This window comes from Mya arenaria, chromosome 3 (genome assembly GCF_026914265.1).
Source record: "Mya arenaria isolate MELC-2E11 chromosome 3, ASM2691426v1".
NCBI lineage: Eukaryota > Metazoa > Mollusca > Bivalvia > Myida > Myidae > Mya > Mya arenaria.
Window position 1 is genome coordinate 55,854,627 of NC_069124.1, and position 11,163 is coordinate 55,865,789.

An 11,163-nucleotide genomic window follows, 5' to 3' on the forward strand; every position below is an offset into this window, starting at 1 on the left:
TATCTTGTAAATGTGAGCTGTTAATTGCCTTCACATATGGCTTCCGTAGAACATTTAAGACAAACAGTATCGTAAACATAGTGAGTTAATGATTATCTTTTATATACAATAACGTAAGTTTTATATCGGAATTTTATCTGACGTTCTGTATGACGACTAACATGAATCTGCCATGTAACCACTCCTATATATGCATGAAGATATAGATTACTGTTTAATTTGTCATCTAAATAAAGTTATAACGATGTGACTGATACAATTTACCAAATCAGTCTAGGCAAATGAAACCAAAACACATGTTTAGCGCAATTAGCGCAATAAGTGCGACATCCAGAATAACTTCCCCTGAATAAAAGCCACTAATTAATAGCTGTATGCCGTTGCTTTTAACATGAATTAAGTCTTAAATTAGAACACCAACGCGGGGCCGTATTTAAGACTATATAACAAACAGAACACACAAACAAATGTTGAGATCAGTGTTACTTGTCGCAATGAATTAAATGAACTTTACTACCTGCTGTATGTTCCTAAGGCGAAGCAAATAAAAAAAAACAGCCGCATTCGTTAATTTTAAAATAATTGATAATTAAATAGTTAGGTAATAGTTAATCTATCTTTCGGTTTTAGAAAAAAAGATGAACTTCAATACATCGAAATAAAATCCTTTATGGTCGAATATAAACATGCTTTAATCTTAATAAAGTTGAAGAGCCAACACGAACAAAAACAACAATAACAGTTTGTGGCACGGTTTACCATTTTGGTCACGTTTGTGGGATTAACAATGTTTTTGACCTGACCAAAGAACTATGACAATTGTGTTGTGATTAAATTCAGAACGATAAGTAGTACTGGTATACGAAAACAATATGCATATTGAGCGAGTTAACGTTGCGGTTTACGCGCTATTTTCCCTGCGAGTAAATTGTAAATACTTGAAGAAGAACATAACATTCTGACGCTGTTCTTAAAGACAACGTTCCTTGCGATAAAACGCCACAAGACATCCGTAATTGGTAAGTCTGGTACATTTTTACGACATTTCCATGATAATGCATACGATATTTCTAAAAACAAACAAAAAAATCACTGATAAAAAATCGTTTGTAAAATGTGCTTAACTGCATATAATACACTATTTTGGCAAAGGATATATGTTTACAAAATACATGATAACTAAATAAAAACTGAAATTGGTGAAGGGTTCTAATTGTAGGCCTTCACAACCTACTTTATGTAGTGTGAAGCCCTTTACTAAAGTATTATTTCGTTTCAGATATACGATTTTGAAACAGGCTAATCAGCTAACTTGCAAAGAAGGTATACAGAAAATGTGAATTATCGAACATTATTTTATGTTAGTAGAATCCAAATGGTTTATAATGCTTGTTTTGTATTTTGAGAGATAGTGTTAATGACATAATCATACCCAAATCTAAATCATTTACATACCCTATAACATAATGAAATTTTTTTTTTAATATCATAGAGATTCTTTTTTATTACATTGGTAAATCTCCATAAACCAACTGCAAAGCAAATATTAATTCTATATAAATGATGAGAAACAAACAACAGCCAAACCTAGTGTCCTTCAAGCGTCGAAATCAATGTTTCATACTTAGTCTAGTTCGTGCATCGGATGCCTTTGCCAGACTATGTCGTTTAATGGATTGTAACGTATATATGCCATGACCTTGGTTCTGATTATGGAATCAAACATGGTTCAATGTCAAGTGGTGTTAACAAAGCACGAACCATGCATTTTGTCATATCCGTACGGGACACACGCCGTACATCCAATTCAAGTCTTTGTCCCATTAAAGTATCAAAGCGAGGAAATGTTTGAGCCACATCGTGTTCCTCCATTGGCAACAATAAATCTTTTTCCATACAAATAAAATTGCTGCTGTTTTAGAACAGTGCTCATCGAGAGTCATTGTGGTAGGGTGAGTGTCCGTCATCAATCGTCATCCGTCTTTAACATTTTACTTCAAACTACTTATCCTCCAAAACCGCTTGTCACTTTCAACAAAAAATCGCACGAATGCTTCTTGGTTGGCCCTCTTCCAGATCTATGCCTTCAATAAAAGTTGTTCCACGCAAAAAAAAAAAAAAAAACATTCAAAATTTTCTTCTCAGAAACCCGTTGCGCAGATTTTTATATATTATGACAGAAATGCTCTTTAGGTGGCCCTGTATCGAATTTCTTTACCCAATGTTGATTAGTAGAAGACATTGTCATATCAGTCAATGCATCTTTTATGTGAACGACATTAATTCAATGGTGTTTACAAAGACAGACAAATCATGGTCATTTTTCTATATGGAAATCTTTGAAAATCTTCTCCTCAGAATCCGCTAGCCTGATTTTAAAATATGTTCACAGAAATGTTCCTTAGTTGTCTATTGTGTTATGTTATTTATTTCTCTCTTCTTTTTTCATAATTAATTTATTGTTTAGCAATCATTGGAAATATCAACTTCAAATTTCATGAACTTCTCCACAGTTACATGAGCTCTTTTTGAGTCCCAGGGATGACAGACCATGTCATCTTTATACAGCGTATGGAGTTGGTGAACAGGACTGGACAACAAGGACGGTGATTTTATCATGTAGCATTTAAAACAAATACCGTATGATAAAATTGCATAAGTCTGAATAAGAAACAAAACTACACATTTCTTGGATGATTCCACCGTCGTATCTGATAGCAGATAATCACAATTTAAATCGATTTCATACGTTCTCAAATTTTTATATTTTCCCAATATATATATATATATATTGGGAAAATATGGTACATAAAAGTATTTATGGCATCATTTTATAACCAATGCTTATACGTTAATATATACCGACGTCGATGCACAAGTGCCAAATTATCGAATAAGTTCTTAAAATAGTTCGTATCCCTGGGAAATTCATCGAACAAGTGCTGTTCTGGAAAAGATGTATCTCACATAAACAATAGAAACTACAAAGTGTCAAACCAGTAAACCAACACTCATTGTGGTTAAAACTCATTTCCGCTAAATAAACTGAAGTCTGGTTTGGATACATATATCTTCACTTCACTTCACAGGTCCATGGAGTATACTTATACTACATATCATGTTTTCTACTTTGGTTTGATGCTTCCGTATGCAACTACAAATTGTGTATACATAGTGCATTAAGGGCGCCATTTTCGCTTTGATTTTGAAATAAAATTAAATTGTAAAACGTTATGCAGAAGTTAATCCTTTTTAAATCAACTATCATCAAATTGTGCCCCATCCCTAATTATTGATCCCATTTGTCTGGATTCATCTATTCAAATGATGTTATTGTGGTACCTCTTTATAGTGTATTTCTATCAAAGTAAAAACACTTTATCTAGATGAGATCAAATTAGGGAAATGTTTCAACTTCTTAGCCTTCATCAACCAGAACAGTTATTATGAAATACGGCCATTCACAAAAACTGATAGCTTTCATTCTACGTGCGGACCGCATTTGTCTACGGTAGCAAGTAAAAGGGATATAAATTCTTATAATCCATTACCCACTTAGAAACGATGTCTCTACGCGACGTCTTTTCTTTTCAACATTACATAATGTATGTTCTTGTTGTTTTGAAATAGAAATTAAGCAGTTGAACAAGGAATTGTTTATTTCGAAGCATCTTTAATCTTCGTTTTTTGAAACATTGACATTTGTCAACGACAAATTTGAGATTGCTACGTTTAGTAAAATCCTGATGTTATCTAAATGCAATTACGTATTCCGTTACAAGTACTTAATTTTGACGTATCACACTACGTAGTGTTTACCAGTAATAAAGAATTCATTGATTTCTTCATGTTATTGATGCCAGTAGAAAGAGATTATAAAATCAATTAATCATGATGGAAGGCTTTCATTATATTATTCTTTAATCACACTTGTTTAACTGTTGGACGATCAGATCACATTCAAGGCTGGTACTTTGAATTCTTTGGATTTCGCATATGTTTATAAATACCCTGTACAATTTTTTTACAGAGAAAGCTTATTGATGGAACATTATACACCAAACTGCATTGATGCAATTCAGCAGTAAAGTAAATATAAGTTATCAATTCAAATGGTGCTTAATTGTTCAAATGCTCCTGTATATCCTTTACGAGCTAAACGAACAAAAAACGTGCCCTAAAGAAACATTGGGTTTATAAAAATAAAAAAGTTATACGTATCGTTAAAAGGTCCTGAGGATATTTTCTCAAAAATTGCCGTCGAATAAAACTTGGTTGGCGAAGTTGAATGTATATTTGCATGTCATGGCGTGATTTTATGATAATAGTTCATCATATCGCAATATGTAAAAGTGATTTCTCTTTTTTCCTTATATATTATTGCAAAAAAAAATACTAGTAGATCTGATTTTCATTTTATTGCCTAGATAACTTACTGTTAATAAATTTGTTTTATTTGTGAAAGTATGATTTAGCGTATGTATGTAAAATGATAAGTAATAGCTGTTGCGCAGCATTTGAGACCATTTCCAAGTCATATCAGTCAATGCATCTTTTATGTGAACGACATTAATTCAATGGTGTTTACAAAGACAGACAAATCATGGTTAACCAAATCAAACATAACGTTATTATAACTACCAAATTTATTAATTTTTCATAATAAGACAATACTCAAAATTTTCAAAAACTGTTTAATAAGAATAAATTGCATAAATGTATGTTTGTATTATATTTGAATTGTTTGTAACCTACTGTACACACACTGGGTTGCTGATTCATATTGCACCATTTATATCACCATCCCTTGATTTGTTAAGAAAAACATCTACACGGGCAATGCTTCGAAAAGGAAAACAAAGGGTTATGAAGCGCTAACAGACACTGTATGACCCCCGGGGCTCTCGCAAAAATACTGTGAGCGAACGTTGGCGTATGAGGATTGGATTTTATTAAAACTATCCAATATGGTATTATTTTTGACGATATTAATGTTTTATCAAAAGTGGGTTCTTTGTCAAAGTCTGTTTTGCATTCTTCCTAATCAAAGCATAACAACACTTAAATACATATTGTTGTATTTCGACTATTGAAATCCACGAAAAGTATACGTCAGCTAAATGATTTTGTAAAGTATGTTCAAATCATATGGGTCATCCATCCCTATTGAGGAAAAGTCTGGCATCAATAGAATAAGGTTATTTGAATATTAAATCAAACAGGAAATGATAGTTATTATTGTAAATGATATGGCGGTTTGCACGACATAATTATAATTAACGTTTTGTTGAATGTTTTGTTTATGTTAACTGTTCTTAAAATGCCGAAATTAAGCAAACACCGGATAATTGACTTGCAGTTGTTACTCATCAATGCTTTTTTTGCCTTCTTTAAAAGATGCAAATTAAGGGTAGAAACACAGAAAGAAGAATACACAATTCACATTAAATCAAATTGAACATGCTTCACTACAACATGGTTTTAAATTTCCAGTTGACATGAAATGTCAGTGTTAAACAACATTCATTCACATGGACCAATTCCACAGCTGGTGAAAATCCATTGCATTCAAATTAGATCTCTGATTCATATAACATGTGTATGCCTTGTTTTTCTGTCAGTGATATATGTATTCCATACGAGAACGTCTTACGGAGGCTTATAAACAATAACCCCAAAGGGACAGTGGATATATGAATATAAATATATAAGTAACGTGAGCAGGCGCCGTGTTTCCCATGCAGGCTGATACAGTTGGTTCAATAAAAGCACCTTCATGGTAGTAAAAGAAACGAACAACAGTCCGTTCGAAATCTAATAGACCTAGCACTTATAAATAGTACGGCAGTGGAGGAGCTTATAATTTTGAAAATATGAACGGCGATGTTTATTAAGATCAAACTGCTATTTTGTAAATATTGAATGTTTTGAAAAAGTAATTTAAATCCACAAACAATTTTTAAACATAAGTCTTTGCGTTGGTAAGTTTTAGCGTGTAAGCTTATATGAAAACATATGAGTATCGTGCACCGAATGAAATTTATCAGTTTCATGTTAAAGATTAATTACACATATATATTTCGTTTCTTTATACACAAAACCATCAATTTCAACTGCCTTATGGTAAGCCAAAAATGTTTGGAAGGACTCGTTAATGAACTTGAAATAAATACTTCTTGTATCATTAGTTTACTATTGATACCCAACTTGCAGACAGAAATATAATTTAATTATTAACACTTGGGTGGAGCGAACCCATGCCGGTACAGCCAAAAAATAGAAACCCGATACCTTACTCACTCACCCTCACGGACCTAGACTAGGCTAAAGGATATTTTAACCTTACATGAAAACATTGGAATTATCACTTATATTGTCAAGCAAACAGTTACGCTACAGTCATTTGGTGAAACGTATTAGTATAGCTTTCAAAGTTGTGGACTTCAAAGACAATAATTGAGCATACATTAACATTTAATGAAGGGACCAGCCATCAGTGTAGTTTCAACATTCCTTATGATTTGCCACAATTTATTTCGTAGAAATTGCATTTTTGAACCCATGAACGTGTTCTTTCAAAGGAATCAAAACTCCGTTGGCGAATTGATTTTGTTATTGAGCATGCGTAGCTAGTATGATTGACATGTGTATTAAGACAATCGATACAACAATATTTTTTTCGTCCTGTTTAGCTAATAACCTTAATAAATGGACTGAACAAAACGGAAATTGCAAGGAAATCAGCTGTCATTTTCGAAGAAAGGCCACAACCAATAAGACACAAAACATAATTTGTTTTACTTACAACATGTTCTGTTTTTAATGACATTGAGTGTACAGACAGCTGAATCATGTATATTGTGGTCGTATATAAATAAAAATAAAAATACAGCCACGAGCTAGAAGAAAAACACATTAATAAAAAATTAATGCACGCCTTTAGAAAAACGACCCATATAGTAGTCTATAGTTGTCATATATAATACCAGTCCGGGCAAGAAATAATGTTTCTCCATTTATTAACAATATTTTATTGCAAGTTAAGACATCAGTGATCAATATAACCCATCTTTTAGTTACATGTTCGTGCTTTTATCATTCGTTTACTCTTCGGATCTCCACATTATCAGTAACATTATTATTGACATCTTTGTTGACAAGTTGTTGGTATTTTGGACCACACTTTTGTCTTCCGTACGTAAGTATTAAAACATTTCTAAGTAAGCATTGTCTTAATTGGAAAGAGATCGCTCAGTCTGAGTCCAAAACAAAGTACTTTTTGAAAGCAATTCATTTTTTAAAGTGTACGAGTATTTCCATTGTTTACTAATTTGCATTAGTTCCGGGTGTTACAGAAAATCGCTTTAAACTTTGAAGTTCATACACAGAGAACATTCTGCAGATATCAGGTATAAATCATAAGGTAACAACTGTAATAGTTTAAAATTTATTCTTAAGAATTTGTTTCTACCAGTACATTCTTGAAAAATGTAAACAACAACAATTTAGTGATACGAACATAGCCTCACGCATATCGGATCTTACATGAAGTCCCTGGACGTTTTTACCATAAAATGTTGAAGCCGATAAATTGTAATAACATCGCTGATATATATTCAGTTATTGTTATTAAGTTATTGCGCAAAATAGCTTTTTGCTTGGTGATATCTCGCATAAATGTTTGGTTTACATTTTAAATTTATAACGTGTTTGACACAAATAACAAGTGTGAAGGACTTAGTCAGATTGTAATTCATCTTTTTTGTTTAAAGAAAAAATTGGCTACGAAAGAACATATAACAACCATGCTGATGCAGTTTCCAGTTGAAAGATGAATTCGTTTAGATCTACATCAGCACATTAACGTGGTGGACTGAGTAGGCGTTCACATATGTTATATATTTAGTGGTATGGTAATGTTAAAAGCAGGAGCGTTATCCCTGCAACACTGAAACAGTAATAATCAAACGACATCGTTTTGAAAAGATCATCAATCAATACACATGAGACTGGTAAATGATAGACTGCCGATAGGATCAAAACAACAAGGTACGAAACAATTGCAATGCAGTCAATCGGAGACCTTGCTTTTATTGATTCTTTTTTTCAATGTAAGATATTACAAGTCTTGAAAGATATGGCAAATAGTTTCTTCTCAAGGTAGGCACACATTTATATTGGAGTTCAATCAGAAGTACTCATTTTAAGTCATTTTAACGAGATGAATACATTTCTTTAAATGCATCCATACCTGGTTCCACATGTAATAGATGACTAATAGATGACTAATATGTGTATTGCATATATAAATGAGCAAAAAAATGCATTAATGAATAAAAAAATAATAAAATATTCTTAAATATATAAATAGAGATATTTTTCCGAAAAATAAACATTATGTTGTTATCATGACCTTTCTAAATACAATGTATCGGCTAGTGGGATTGGTACCGTGGGATTAATCGAAATTCTCGTGCACGGTCCGCTTACAACCGTAAGAAGACACTTTTATAATAGCTTTGCTAGGGTAATAGTCGGGTTATGGTCGTATAAGAATGAAATATCATAGCGTTATTAGTACTGTGTTTTGATATGTGAGGTTGTTTCCGCCTTCAGTGAATATGCATAGTTTCACGAGAGTCAAATATGACATTCATTATTCAAACGCAATTCTTATTACCATTTTGTCACTCAAAAGACACATGATTATGACGTCATTTCGACATCGCACTATGATACTTGTTAAGACATGACATCAACGGAGTAGAAAAGTGCAGTATTTTATTGGAGTTGAATACATTCCACACCATTCGTTCGAAGTTTTGTCCATGTAAACTATAATAATATCAGATGAATTATAAGGCATACGTATGTTTATACAAGTAGACGAAAGGCACAGCTGCACCACGGAAATGTTCTTAGCTTATTGTTTTGCAACGATCAATGGTGGAGCTGGCGTAAAGTAGGCGTGATGAAGTCCGTGCTATTTTGTTTACCATGTATCTAGGATTTTAGACTTGATATAAGTTTACCAGTCTGGTATGAACGTAGTGTAAATATAGATCATGCTGAATTCCTTTAGTACACACTGGCTCAAAAGGTAACACTCAATGTTGTTTGAAGAAGAGCTTAACATCTTAACAATAAGAAGAGAAAGGTGTTACTTTCACATAAAATAGCCGAAACATGGCGGACGAATACGTGCTCGTACGGTTATGGTTTTTCGCTTGATGGACGATCCTGTCGATTGTATCTTTAGACAAAACTGTTTTTTAAATACCGCCAAAGGCACATTGGTTGACTTCACAATCACATTTAGCCACATGCTTAAATAAAAAATAAGGGCTACTTTGCATTTAAATAAAAGTTAACACAATCATTCAACGTTCATATACGGAGGGTTAATACTAAACACCATACACCGTTACGTAAACTTTATGAGAAGGTTTCAACTGTCATCATTAACATATGTTTATCTTCGTTACACTTGCATAGTTCTTTCATGGAAAATGTATGGCATTCACTCATCGTCTAGGAAAGCACTTTTTAAAACTTAACACATATAGTTGCTTATGAAGAAATAGGCGAATGCTTTCATATACGTTGAACATGTAAAATATCCTATTACTTAAACAGTTAATAACGTCAATACAATATGCATACGATACGGTGTAAGGTAACAAATATAAGAATGGAACAAAAACGCATGTGGGGTGTCGCATTTTTACTGCAATATTACGAACAGCTTAAGAGATAAATTAATATATAGACAACGCCATCTCGCTAAAATGCTGATAAAAAGCCATAACTTGAGAGTTACTTAAACTGCATCTGCATTTTATCCAACAAAACGAAAATAACATAAACTATTGCGCCCTTGATACCTAACAATAAGTCGTGTTTGAAATATAACCTGGAATAATGCAAAGTAAAGTGAACTGCTTTTCATCGGGTTTTGTTGAAAGGACCACCGAGCACATGAGGATGGTGTTTAATAATGTATTCGTTCTTTAAATTATCTATTAAGGTTGATTTCAGTTAAGCATCTGTTTTTTTCTGTCAATACCTATAAAGATTCATTAGGGAATTTAACTCTTCCTACGCTGGTTTCACTTTCATTTGAGTCTAAACTGACTTGTTTAAATTGATCCCTAGATGAAGCCACAATATGAAATATAATTTCCTGTGTAGTTTTTATTGACCAATTGTTTACACAGATACGAAGGTACACCGGTTATGCTAAGACTGATCTGAGTTCTAATCGATGAAACATTTATCAGAGGTCAATAAAGGTTAACACTAATAAACGACATACGATTTGGAGATGGGAGGGCTGGAATCATATTTTAGGTTAAACTATGCTTTTTATTATTGTGTTTCAAACTGTCTTCAGGCTTCGCAATTGATACTTGCTATATACAACCTTCGTTTGAAATACAGTTGATGAAAAACAAATATTGCAAAACTTGAACCATTTCAAATGAGAGTAAGCTGAAGTCAGGTTTCATGAAGTTTGTTTGAAACAGGGTTTGTACAGACAAAAATGAATGCATTTGCATCGTTCATTTTGCCATTGTTGTAGCACAGCATTGTCGGATTGTAATGTGTAAAAATGCAATTCCGGTGGCAATAAATCCTGCAGCTGACAAGAGTTTTTTTATGGATGTCAGCATCATACCCCTTCGGGGACACTTATTTATCCAAATTATTGAACTTTGACGCTTTGATGAGCAGAGAAAGCCATGATTTGTGAACTTATTCCTCTTATGACATCCATAAATCTTGACTACATGCATTTTAAACAGTGAACGGGCGGCTGTTCATCAATATCATTTTGGCTTTCTTTCACCAAACCAAAAAAAAATACTAGTTCTTTACATTTAGTTCCTGCTGTATTTCGGGTTCCTTCTTTACTAAACAAAGTTGTTACTGGCCACACTAAATAATGCAGATAATTTGATTGATATGATCATGATAATGTAGATTATGTCATTATACCCTATTGCAAGTCATTTTCTTACAGTATATTATAAATGAAAGAGACGTTTGACTTGTACATTGATAGTTTAATTCTAGGAATAGAAAATATTTCAACACGTTCTTTGTTAAAAACATACAACAGTTCAGAATAAATTCTTATTATAAATATACATTTATTCATGT